Here is a 13,767-nt window from a genome sequence, read left to right as displayed (position 1 = left end):
CAAGTGGGATTGGGGTACTGATCATTACCTGAAAGTGTCATCAAGATTGGGTGAAAAAATGTGTGCTGAGATTTCAGGAAACACGTAGTTTTTTGGAAGCTTGGCAAACCCTTTCCATGAAAGTGATTTGCGCCAGTCTCTGCTTAGGGCTACAGCAATAGGAAACGAACCATAGAGATCGAACTTGGAACTAATTTATTGTGTCAAGTTTCAAAAAGCTAGCACAAACCATGTTTCATTTAGTGTTCCAACTACATGTATCCCTATAGTAGAAAACAGAGTGAAACCTAAAAATTAATACTGTTACTGCCAACGAACGGTTTAACCTAGAAGAACAAAATTTGGTGAGCCATGTGGGATTGGGGTACTGATCATTACCTGAAAGTGTCATCAAGATTGGGTGAAAAAATGTGTGCTGAGATTTCAGGAAACACGTAGTTTTTTCGAAGCTTGGCAAACCCTTTCCATGAAAGTGATTTGCGCCAGTCTCTGCTTAGGGCTACAGCAATAGGAAACGAACCATAGAGATAGAACTTGGAACTAATTTATTGTGTCAAGTTTCAAAAAGCTAGCACAAACCGTGTTTGATTTAGAGTTCCAACTACATGTATCCCTATAGGAGAAAACAGAGTGAAACCTAAAAATTAATACTTTTACTGCCAACGAACGGTTTAACCCAGAAGAACGAAATTTGGTGAGCCAAGTGGGATTGGGGTACTGATCATTATCTGAAAGTGTTATCAAGATTGGGTGAAAAAATGTGTGCTGACATTTTAGGAAACTCGTAGTTTTTTGGAAGTTTCGCAAACCCTTTCCATGAAAGTGATTTGCGCCAGTCTCTGCTTAGGGCTACATCAATAGGAAACAAACCACAGAGATAGAACTTGGAACTACTTTATTGTGTCAAGTTTCAAAGTGCTAGCACAAACCATGTTTGATTTAGAGTTCCATCTACATGTATCCTTATAGGAGAAAACAGAGTGAAACCTAAAAATTAAAACTGTTACTACCAACGAACGGTTTAAACTTGAAGAACGAAATTTGGTGAGCCAAGTGGGATTGGGGTACAGATCATTACCTGAAAGTGTCATCAAGATTGGGTGAAAAAATGTGTGCTGAGATTTCAGAAAACTCGTAGTTTTTTGGAAGCTTGGCAACCCCTTTCCATGAAAGTGATTTGCGCCAGTCTCTGCTTAGGGCTACAGCAATAGGAAACGAACCATAGAGATAGAACTTGGAACTAATTTATTGTGTCAAGTTTCAAAAAGTTAGTACAAACCGTGTTTGATTTAGAGTTCCAACTACATGTATCCCTATAGGAGAAAACAGAGTGAAACCTAAAAATTAATACTGTTACTGCCAACGAACGGTTTAACCCAGAAGAACGAAATTTGGTGAGCCAAGTGGGATTGGGGTACTGATCATTATGTGAAAGTGTCATCAAGATTGGGTGAAAAAATGTGTGCTGAGCTTTCAGGAAACTCGTAGTTTTTTGGAACCTTGCAACCCCTTTCCATGAAAGTGATTTGCGCCAGTCTCTGCTTAGGGCTACATCAATAGGAAACAAACCATAGAGATAGAACTTGGAACTACTTTATTGTGTCAAGTTTCAAAGAGCTAGCACAAACCATGTTTGATTTAGAGTTCCAACTACATGTATCCCTATAGGAGAAAACAGAGTGAAACCTAAAATTAAAACTGTTACTGCCAACGAACGGTTTAACCTAGAAGAAAAAAATTTGGTGAGCCAAGTGGGATTGGGGTACTGATCATTACCTGAAAGTATCATCAAGATTGGGTGAAAAAATGTGTGCTGAGATTTCAGGAAACACGTACTTTTTTGGAAGCTTGGCAAACCCTTTCCATGAAAGTGATTTGCGCCAGTCTCTGCTTAGGGCTACAGCAATAGGAAACAAACCATAGAGATAGAACTTGGAACTAATTTATTGTGTCAAGTTTCAAAAAGCTAGCACAAAACGTGTTTGATTGAGAGTTCCAACTACATGTATCCCTATAGGAGAAAACAGAGTGAAACCTAAAAATTAATACTGTTACTGCCAACGAACGGTTTAACCCAGAAGAACGAAATTTGGTGAGCCAAGTGGGATTGGGGTACTGATCATTATCTGAAAGTGTCATCAAGATTGGGTGAAAAAATGTGTGCTGAGCTTTCAGGAAACTCGTAGTTTTTTGGAAGCTTGGCAAACCCTTTCCATGAAAGTGATTTGCGCCAGTCTCTGCTTAGGGCTACATCAATAGGAAACAAACCATAGAGATAGAACTTGGAACTACTTTATTGTGTCAAGTTTCAAAGTGCTAGCACAAACCATGTTTGATTTAGAGTTACATCTACATGTATCCCTATAGGAGAAAACAGAGTGAAACCTAAAAATTAAAACTGTTACTTCCAATGAACGGTTTAACCTAGAAGAAGGAAATTTGGTGAACCAAGTGGGATTGGGGTACTGATCATTACCTGAAAGTGTCATCAAGATGCGTGAAAAAATATGTGCTGAGATTTCAGGAAACTCGTAGTTTTTTGGAAGCTTGGCAACCCCTTTCAATGAAAGTGATTTGCGCCAGTCTCTGCTTAGGGTTACAGCAATAGGAAACAAATCATAGAGATAGAACTTGGAATTAATTTATTGTGTCAAGTTTCAAAGAGCTAGCACAAACCGTGTTTGATTTAGAGTTCCAACTACATGTATCCCTATAGGAGAAAACAGAGTGAAACCTAAAAATTAAAACTGTTACTACCAACGAACGGTTTAAACTTGAAAAACGAAATTTGGTGAGCCAAGTGGGATTGGGGTACTGATCATTACCTGAAAGTGTCATCAAGATTGGGTGAAAAAATGTGTGCTGAGATTTCAGAAAACTCGTAGTTTTTTGGAAGCTTGGCAACCCCTTTCCATGAAAGTGATTCGCGCCAGTCTCTGCTTAGGGCTACATCAATAGGAAACAAACCATAGAGATAGAACTTGGAAGTACTTTATTGTGTCAAGTTTCACAGAGCTAGCACAAACCGTGTTTGATTTACAGTTCCAACAACATGTATCAATATTGGAGAAAACAGAGTGAAAGCTAAAATTAAAACTGTTACTGCAAACGAACGGTTTGTCCTAGAAGAACGAAATTTGGTGAGCGAAATGGGATTGGGGTACTGATCATTACCTGAAAGTGTCATCAAGATTGGGTGAATAAATGTGTGCTGAGATTCAGGAAACTCGTAGTTTTTTGGAAGCTTGGCAACCCCTTTCCATGAAAGTGATTTGCGCCAGTCTCTGCTTAGGGCTACATCAATAGGAAACAAACCATAGAGATAGAACTTGGAACTACTTTATTGTGTCAAGTTTCAAAGAGCTAGCACAAACCGTGTTTGATTTAGAGTTCCAACTACATGTATCCCTATAGGAGAAAACAGAGTGAAACCTAAAATTAAAACTGTTACTGCCAACGAACGGTTTAAACTAGAAGAAAAAAAATTGGTGAGCCAAGTGGGATTGGAGTAGTGAACATTACCTGAAAGTATCATCAAGATTGGGTGAAAAAATGTGTGCTGAGATTTCAGTAAACACGTAGTTTTTTGGAAGCTTGGCAAACCCTTTCCATGAAAGTGATTTGCGCCAGTCTCTGCTTAGTGCTACAGCAATAGGAAACAAACCATAGAGATAGAACTTGGAACTAATTTATTGTGTCAAGTTTCAAAAAGCTAGCACAAACCGTGTTTGATTGAGAGTTCCAACTACATGTATCCCTATAGGAGAAAACAGAGTGAATCCTAAAAATTAATACTGTTACTGCCAACGAACGGTTTAACCCAGAAGAACGAAATTTGGTGAGCCAAGTGGGATTGGGGTACTGATCATTATCTGAAAGTGTCATCAAGATTGGGTGAAAAAATGTGTGCTGAGCTTTCAGGAAACTCGTAGTTTTTTGGAAGGTTGGCAAACCCTTTCCATGAAAGTGATTTGCGCCAGTCTCTGCTTAGGGCTACATCAATAGGAAACAAACCATAGAGATAGAACTTGGAACTACTTTATTCTGTCAAGTTTCAAAGTGCTAGCACAAACCATGTTTGATTTAGAGTTACATCTACATGTATCCCTATAGGAGAAAACAGAGTGAAACCTAAAAATTAAAACTGTTACTTCCAACGAACGGCTTAACCTAGAAGAAGGAAATTTGGTGAACCAAGTGGGATTGGGGTACTGATCATTACCTGAAAGTGTCATCAAGATGCGTGAAAAAATATGTGCTGAGATTTCAGGAAACTCGTAGTTTTTTGGAAGCTTGGCAACCCCTTTCAATGAAAGTGATTTGCGCCAGTCTCTGCTTAGGGTTACAGCAATAGGAAACAAATCATAGAGATAGAACTTGGAACTAATTTATTGTGTCAAGTTTCAAAAAGCTAGCACAAAACGTGTTTGATTGAGAGTTCCAACTACATGTATCCCTATAAGAGAAAACAGAGTGAAACCTAAAAATTAATACTGTTACTGCCAACGAACGGTTTAACCCAGAAGAACGAAATTTGGTGAGCCAAGTGGGATTGGGGTACTGATCATTATCTGAAAGTGTCATCAAGATTGGGTGAAAAAATGTGTGCTGAGATTTCAGGAAACTCGTAGTTTTTTGGAAGCTTGGCAAACCCTTTCCATGAAAGTGATTTGCGCCAGTCTCTGCTTAGGGCTACATCAATAGGAAACAAACCATAGAGATAGAACTTGGAACTACTTTATTGTGTCAAGTTTCAAAGTGCTAGCACAAACCATGTTTGATTTAGAGTTACATCTACATGTATCCCTATAGGAGAAAACAGAGTGAAACCTAAAAATTAAAACTGTTACTTCCAACGAACGGTTTAACCTAGAAGAAGGAAATTTGGTGAACCAAGTGGGATTGGGGTACTGATCATTACCTGAAAGTGTCATCAAGATGCGTGAAAAAATATGTGCTGAGATTTCAGGAAACTTGTAGTTTTTTGGAAGCTTGGCAACCCCTTTCCATGAAAGTGTTTTGCGCCAGTCTCTGCTTAGGGCTACATCAATAGGAAACAAACCATAGAGATAGAACTTGGAACTACTTTATTGTGTCAAGTTTAAAAGAGCTAGCACAAACCGTGTTTGATTTAGAGTTCCAACTACATGTATCCCTATAGGAGAAAACAGAGTGAAACCTAAAAATTAAAACTGTTACTGCCAACGAACGATTTAACCTAGAAGAAAAAAATTTGGTGAGCCAAGTGGGATTGGAGTAGTGATCATTACCTGAAAGTATCATCAAGATTGGGTGAAAAAATGTGTGCTGAGATTTCAGGAAACACGTACTTTTTTGGAAGCTTGGCAAACCCTTTCCATGAAAGTGATTTGCGCCAGTCTCTGCTTAGGGTTACATCAATAGGAATCAAACCATAGAGATAGAACTTGGAACTACTTTATTGTGTCAAGTTTCACAGAGCTAGCACAAACCGTGTTTGATTTAGAGTTCCAACTACATGTATCCATATTGGAGAAAACAGAGTGAAAGCTAAAATTAAAACTGTTACTGCAAACGAACGGTATGTCCTAGAAGAACAAAATTTGGTGAGCCAAGTGGGATTGGGGTACTGATCATTACCTGAAAGTGTCATCAAGATTGGGTGAAAAAATGTGTGCTGAGATTTCAGGAAACACGTAGTTTTTTGGAAGCTTGGCAAACCCTTTCCATGAAAGTGATTTGCGCCAGTCTCTGCTTAGGGCTACATCAATAGGAAACAAACCATAGAGAAAGAACTTGGAACTACTTTATTGTGTCAAGTTTCAAAGTGCTAGCACAAACCATGTTTGATTTAGAGTTCCAACTACATGTATCCCTATAGGAAAAAACAGAGTGAAACCTAAAAATTAAAACTGTTACTTCCAACGAACGGTTTAACCTAGAAGAAGGAAATTTGGTGAACCAAGTGGGATTGGGGTACTGATCATTACCTGAAAGTGTCATCAAGATGCGTGAAAAAATATGTGCTGAGATTTCAGGAACTCGTAGTTTTTTGGAAGCTTGGCAACCCCTTTCCATGAAAGTGATTTGCGCCAGTCTCTGCTTAGGGCTACATCAATAGGAAACAAACCATAGAGATAGAACTTGGAACTACTTTGTTGTGTCAAGTTTCACAGAGCTAGCACAAACCGTGTTTGATTTAGAGTTCCAACTACATGTATCCATATTGGAGAAAACAGAGTGAAAGCTAAAATTAAAACTGTTACTGCAAACGAACGGTTTGGCCTAGAAGAACGAAATTTGGTGAGCGAAATGGGATTGGGGTACTGATCATTACCTGAAAGTGTCATCAAGATTGGGTGAAAAAATGTGTGCTGAGATTTCAGGAAACTCGTAGTTTTTTTGGAAGCTTGGCAACCCCTTTACATGAAAGTGATTTGCGCCAGTCTCTGCTTAGGGCTACATCAATAGGAAACAAACCATAGAGATAGAACTTGGAACTACTTTATTGTGTCAAGTTTAAAAGAGCTAGCACAAACCGTGTTTGATTTAGAGTTCCAACTACATGTATCCCTATAGGAGAAAACAGAGTGAAACCTAAAAATTAAAACTGTTACTGCCAACGAACGATTTAACCTAGAAGAAAAAAATTTGGTGAGCCAAGTCGGATTGGAGTAGTGATCATTGCCTGAAAGTATCATCAAGATTGGGTGAAAAAATGTGTGCTGAGATTTCAGTAAACACGTAGTTTTTTGGAAGCTTGGCAAACCCTTTCCATGAAAGTGATTTGCGCCAGTCTCTGCTTAGGGCTACAGCAATAGGAAACAAACCATAGAGATAGAACTTGGAACTAATTTATTGTGTCAAGTTTCAAAAAGCTAGCACAAAACGTGTTTGATTGAGAGTTCCAACTACATGTATCCCTATAGGAGAAAAAAGAGTGAAACCTAAAAATTAATACTGTTACTGCCAACGAACGGTTTAACCCAGAAGAACGAAATTTGGTGAGCCAAGTGGGATTGGGGTACTGATCATTATCTGAAAGTGTCATCAAGATTGGGTGAAAAAATGTGTGCTGAGATTTCAGGAAACTCGTAGTTTTTTGGAAGCTTTGCAAACCCTTTCCATGAAAATGATTTGCGCCAGTCTCTGCTTAGGGCTACATCAATAGGAAAATAAACCATAGAGATAGAACTTGGAACTACTTTATTGTGTCAAGTTTCAAAGTGCTAGCACAAACCATGTTTGATTTAGAGTTCCATCTACATGTATCCCTATAGGAGAAAACAGAGTGAAAGCTAAAATTAAAACTGTTACTGCAAATGAACGGTATGTCCTAGAAGAACGAAATTTGGTGAGCCAAGTGGGATTGGGGTACTGATCATTACCTGAAAGTGTCATCAAGTTTGGGTGAAAAAATGTGTGCTGAGATTTCAGGAAACTCGTAGTTTTTTGGAAGCTTGGCAACCCCTTTCCATGAAAGTGATTTGCGCCAGTCTCTGCTTAGGGCTACATCAATAGGAATCAAACCATAGAGATAGAACTTGGAACTACTTTATTGTGTCAAGTTTCACAGAGCTAGCACAAACCGTGTTTGATTTAGAGTTCCAACTACATGTATCCATATTGGAGAAAACAGAGTGAAAGCTAAAATTAAAACTGTTACTGCAAACGAACGGTATGTCCTAGAAGAACGAAATTTGGTGAGCCAAGTGGGATTGGGGTACAGATCATTACCTGAAAGTGTCATCAAGATTGGGTGAAAAAATGTGTGCTGAGATTTCAGGAAACTCGTAGTTTTTTGGAAGCTTGGCAACCCCTTTCCATGAAAGGGATTTGCGCCAGTCTCTGCTTAGGGCTACATCAATAGGAAACAAACCATAGAGATAGAACTTGGAACTACTTTATTGTGTCAAGTTTCAAAGAGCTAGCACAAACCGTGTTTGATTTAGAGTTCCAACTACCTGTATCACTATAGGAGAAAAAAGAGTGAAACCTAAAAATTAAAACTGTTACTGCCAACGAACGGTTTAACCTAGAAGAACAAAATTTGGTGAGCCAAGTGGGATTGGGGTACTGATCATTACCTGAAAGTGTCATCAAGATTGGGTGAAAAAATGTGTGCTGAGATTTCAGGAAACACGTAGTTTTTTGGAAGCTTGGCAAACCCTTTCCATGAAAGTGATTTGCGCCAGTCTCTGCTTAGGGCTACAGCAATAGGAAACGAACCATAGAGATAGAACTTGGAACTAATTTATTGTGTCAAGTTTCAAAAAGCTAGCACGAACCGTGTTTGATTTAGAGTTCCAACTACATGTATCCCTATAGGAGAAAACAGAGTGAAACCTAAAAATTAATACTGTTACTGCCAACGAACGGTTTAACCCAGAAGAACGAAATTTGGTGAGCCAAGTGGGATTGGGGTACTGATCATTATCTGAAAGTGTCATCAAGATTGGGTGAAAAAATGTGTGCTGAGATTTCAGGAAACTCGTAGTTTTTTGAAAGCTAGGCAAACCCTTTCCATGAAAGTGATTTGCGCCAGTCTCTGCTTAGGGCTACATCAATAGGAAACAAACCACAGAGATAGAACTTGGAACTACTGTATTGTGTCAAGTTTCAAAGTGCTAGCACAAACCATGTTTGATTTAGAGTTCCAACTACATGTATCCATATTGGAGAAAACAGAGTGAAAGCTAAAATTAAAACTGTTACTGCAAACGAACGGTATGTCCTAGAAGAACGAAATTTGGTGAGCCAAGTGCGATTGGGGTACTGATCATTACCTGAAAGTGTCATCAAGATTGGGTGAAAAAATGTGTGCTGAGATTTCAGGAAACTCGTAGTTTTTTGGAAGCTTGGCAACCCTTTCCATTAAAGTGATTTGCGCCAGTCTCTGCTTAGGGCTACATCAATAGGAAACAAACCATAGAGATAGAACTTGGAACTACTTTATTGTGTCAAGTTTAAAAGAGCTAGCACAAACCGTGTTTGATTTAGAGTTCCAACTACCTTTATCACTATAGGAGAAAAAAGAGTGAAACCTAAAAATTAAAACTGTTACTGCCAACGAACGGTTTAACTTAGAAGAACGAAATTTGGTGAGCCAAGTGGGATTGGGGTACTGATCATTACCTGAAAGTGTCATCAAGATTGGGTGAAAAAATGTGTGCTGAGATTTCAGGAAACTCGTAGTTTTTTGGAAGCTTGGCAACCCCTTTCCATGAAAGTGATTTGCGCCAGTCTCTGCTGAGGGCTACATCAATAGGAAACAAACCATAGAGATAGAACTTGGAACTTCTTTATTGTGTCAAGTTTCAAAGAGCTAGCACAAACCGTGTTTGATTTAGAGTTCCAACTACCTGTATCCCTATAGGAGAAAAAAGAGTGAAACCTAAAAATTAAAACTGTTACTGCCAACGAACGGTTTAAACTTGAAGAACGAAATTTGGTGAGCCAAGTGGGATTGGGGTAATGATCATTACCTGAAAGTGTCATCAAGATTGGGTGAAAAAATGTGTGCTGAGATTTCAGAAAACTCGTAGTTTTTTGGAAGCTTGGCAACCCCTTTCCATGAAAGTGATTTGCGCCAGTCTCTGCTTAGGGCTACATCAATAGGAAACAAACCATAGAGATAGAACTTGGAACTACTTTATTGTGTCAAGTTTCACAGAGCTAGCACAAACCGTGTTTGATTTAGAGTTCCAACTACATGTATCCATATTGGAGAAAACAGATTGAAAGCTAAAATTAAAACTGTTACTGCAAATGAACGGTTTGTCCTAGAAGAACGAAATTTGGTGAGCGAAGTGGGATTGGGGTACTGATCATTACCTGAAAGTGTCATCAAGATTGGGTGAAAAAATGTGTGCTGAGATTTCAGGAAACTCGTAGTTTTTTGGAAGCTTGGCAACCCCTTTCCATGAAAGTGATTTGCACCAGTCTCTGCTTAGGGCTACATCAATAGGAAACAAACCATAGAGATAGAACTTGGAACTACTTTATTGTGTCAAGTTTAAAAGAGCTAGCACAAACCGTGTTTGATTTAGAGTTCCAACTACATGTATCCCTATAGGAGAAAACAGAGTGAAACCTAAAAATTAAAACTGTTACTGCAATAGGAAACAAACCATAGAGATAGAACTTGGAACTAATTTATTGTGTCAAGTTTCAAAAAGCTAGCACAAACCGTGTTTGATTGAGAGTTCCAACTACATGTATCCCTATAGGAGAAAACAGAGTGAAACCTAAAAATTAATACTGTTACTGCCAACGAACGGTTTAACCCAGAAGAACAAAATTTGGTGAGCCAAGTGGGATTGGGGTACTGATCATTATCTGAAAGTGTCATCAAGATTGGGTGAAAAAATGTGTGCTGAGATTTCAGGAAACTCGTAGTTTTTTGGAAGCTTGGCAACCCCTTTCCATGAAAGTGATTTGCGCCAGTCTCTGCTTAGGGCTACATCAATAGGAAACAAACCACAGAGATAGAACTTGGAACTACTTTATTGTGTCAAGTTTCAAAGTGCTAGCACAAACCATGTTTGATTTAGAGTTCCATCTACATGTATCCCTATAGGAGAAAACAGAGTGAAACCTAAAAATTAAAACTGTTCCTACCATCGAACGGTTTAAACTTGAAGAACGAAATTTGGTGAGCCAAGTGGGATTGGGGTAATGATCATTACCTGAAAGTGTCATCAAGATTGGGTGAAAAAATGTGTGCTGAGATTTCAGAAAACTCGTAGTTTTTTGGAAGCTTGGCAACCCCTTTCCATGAAAGTGATTTGCGCCAGTCTCTGCTTAGGGCTACATCAATAGGAAACAAACCATAGAGATAGAACTTGGAACTACTTTATTGTGTCAAGTTTCACAGAGCTAGCACAAACCGTGTTTGATTTAGAGTTCCAACTACATGTATCCATATTGGAGAAAACAGATTGAAAGCTAAAATTAAAACTGTTACTGCAAACGAACGGTTTGTCCTAGAAGAACGAAATTTGGTGAGCCAAGTGGGATTGGGGTACTGATCATTACCTGAAAGTGTCATCAAGATTGGGTGAAAAAATGTGTGCTGAGATTTCAGGAAACTCGTAGTTTTTTTGAAGCTTGGCAAACCCTTTCCATGAAAGTGATTTGCGCCAGTCTCTGCTTAGGGCTACAGCAATAGGAAACGAACCATAGAGATAGAACTTGGAACTAATTTATTGTGTCAAGTTTCAAAAAGCTAGCACAAACCGTGTTTGATTTAGAGTTCCAACTACATGTATCCCTATAGGAGAAAACAGAGTGAAACCTAAAAAATAATACTGTTACTGCCAACGAACGGTTTAATCTAGAAGAACGAAATTTGGTGAGCCAAGTGGGATTGTGGTACTGATCATTATCTGAAAGTGTCATCAAGATTGGGTGAAAAAATGTGTGCTGAGATTTCAGGAAACTCGTACTTTTTTTGAAGCTTGGCAACCCCTTTCCATGAAAGTGATTTGCGCCAGTCTCTGCTTAGGGCTACATCAATAGGAAACAAACCATAGAGATAGAACTTGGAACTACTTTATTGTGTCAAGTTTCAAAGTGCTAGCACAAACTGTGTTTGATTTAGAGTTCCAAATACATGTATCCATATTGGAGAAAACAGAGTGAGAGCTAAAATTAAAACTGTTACTGCAAACGAACGGTTTGTCCTAGAAGAACGAAATTTGGTGAGCCAAGTGGGATTGGGGTACTGATCATTACCTGACAGTGTCATCAAGATTGGGTGAAAAAATGTGTGCTGAGATTTCAGGAAACTCGTAGTTTTTTGGAAGCTTGGCAACACCTTTCCATGAAAGTGATTTGCGCCAGTCTCTGCTTAGGGCTACATCAATAGGAAACAAACCATAGAGATAGAACTTGGAACTACTTTATTGTTTCAAGTTTCAAAGAGCTAGCACAAACCGTGTTTGATTTAGAGTTCCAAATACCTGTATCACTATAGGAGAAAAAAGAGTGAAACCTAAAAATTAAAACTGTTACTGCCAACGAACGGTTTAACCTAGAAGAACAAAATTTGGTGAGCCAAGTGGGATTGGGGTACTGATCATTACCTGAAAGTGTCATCAAGATTGGGTGAAAAAATGTGTGCTGAGATTTCAGGAAACACGTAGTTTTTGGAAGCTTGGCAAACCCTTTCCATGAAAGTGATTTGCGCCAGTCTCTGCTTAGGGCTACAGCAATAGGAAACGAACCATAGAGATCGAACTTGGAACTAATTTATTGTGTCAAGTTTCAAAAAGCTAGCACAAACCATGTTTCATTTAGAGTTCCAACTACATGTATCCCTATAGTAGAAAACAGAGTGAAACCTAAAAATTAATACTGTTACTGCCAACGAACGGTTTAACCTAGAAGAACAAAATTTGGTGAGCCATGTGGGATTGGGGTACTGATCATTACCTGAAAGTGTCATCAAGATTGGGTGAAAAAATGTGTGCTGAGATTTCAGGAAACACGTAGTTTTTTGGAAGCTTGGCAAACCCTTTCCATGAAAGTGATTTGCGCCAGTCTCTGCTTAGGGCTACAGCAATAGGAAACGAACCATAGAGATAGAACTTGGAACTAATTTATTTTGTCAAGTTTCAGAAAGCTAGCACAAACCGTGTTTGATTTAGAGTTCCAACTACATGTATCCCTATAGGAGAAAACAGAGTGAAACCTAAAAATTAAAACTGTTACTGCCAACAAACGATTTAAACTAGAAGAAAAAAATTTGGTGAGCCAAGTGGGATTGGAGTAGTGATCATTACCTGAAAGTATCATCAAGATTGGGTGAAAAAATGTGTGCTGAGATTTCAGTAAACACGTAGTTTTTTGGAAGCTTGGCAAACCCTTTCCATGAAAGTGATTTGCGCCAGTCTCTGCTTAGTGCTACAGCAATAGGAAACAAACCATAGAGATAGAACTTGGAACTAATTTATTGTGTCAAGTTTCAAAAAGCTAGCACAAACCGTGTTTGATTGAGAGTTCCAACTACATGTATCCCTATAGGAGAAAACAGAGTGAAACCTAAAAATTAATACTGTTACTGCCAACGAACGGTTTAACCCAGAAGAACGAAATTTGGTGAGCCAAGTGGGATTGGGGTACTGATCATTATCTGAAAGTGTCATCAAGATTGGGTGAAAAAATGTGTGCTGAGATTTCAGGAAACTCGTAGTTTTTTGGAAGCTTGGCAACCCCTTTCCATGAAAGTGATTTGCGCCAGTCTCTGCTTAGGGCTACATCAATAGGAAACAAACCACAGAGATAGAACTTGGAACTACTTTATTGTGTCAAGTTTCAAAGAGCTAGCACAAACCATGTTTGATTTAGAGTTCCATCTACATGTATCCCTATAGGAGAAAACAGAGTGAAACCTAAAAATTAAAACTGTTCCTACCATCGGACGGTTTAAACTTGAAGAACGAAATTTGGTGAGCCAAGTGGGATTGGGGTACAGATCATTACCTGAAAGTGTCATCAAGATTGGGTGAAAAAATGTGTGCTGAGATTTCAGGAAACACGTAGTTTTTTGGAAGCTTGGCAAACCCTTTCCATGAAAGTGATTTGCGCCAGTCTCTGCTTAGGGCTACAGCAATAGGAAACGAACCATAGAGATCGAACTTGGAACTAATTTATTGTGTCAAGTTTCAAAAAGCTAGCACAAACCATGTTTCATTTAGAGTTCCAACTACATGTATCCCTATAGTAGAAAACAGAGTGAAACCTAAAAATTAATACTGTTACTGCCAACAAACGGTTTAACCTAGA

This window comes from Spermophilus citellus, assembly GCF_964194105.1.
Source record: "Spermophilus citellus genome assembly, chromosome: 10".
In the NCBI taxonomy this organism is placed as follows: Eukaryota; Metazoa; Chordata; class Mammalia; order Rodentia; family Sciuridae; genus Spermophilus; species Spermophilus citellus.
The sequence above is the reverse complement of the archived record's forward strand: the minus strand, read 5'-3'. Positions refer to the sequence as shown.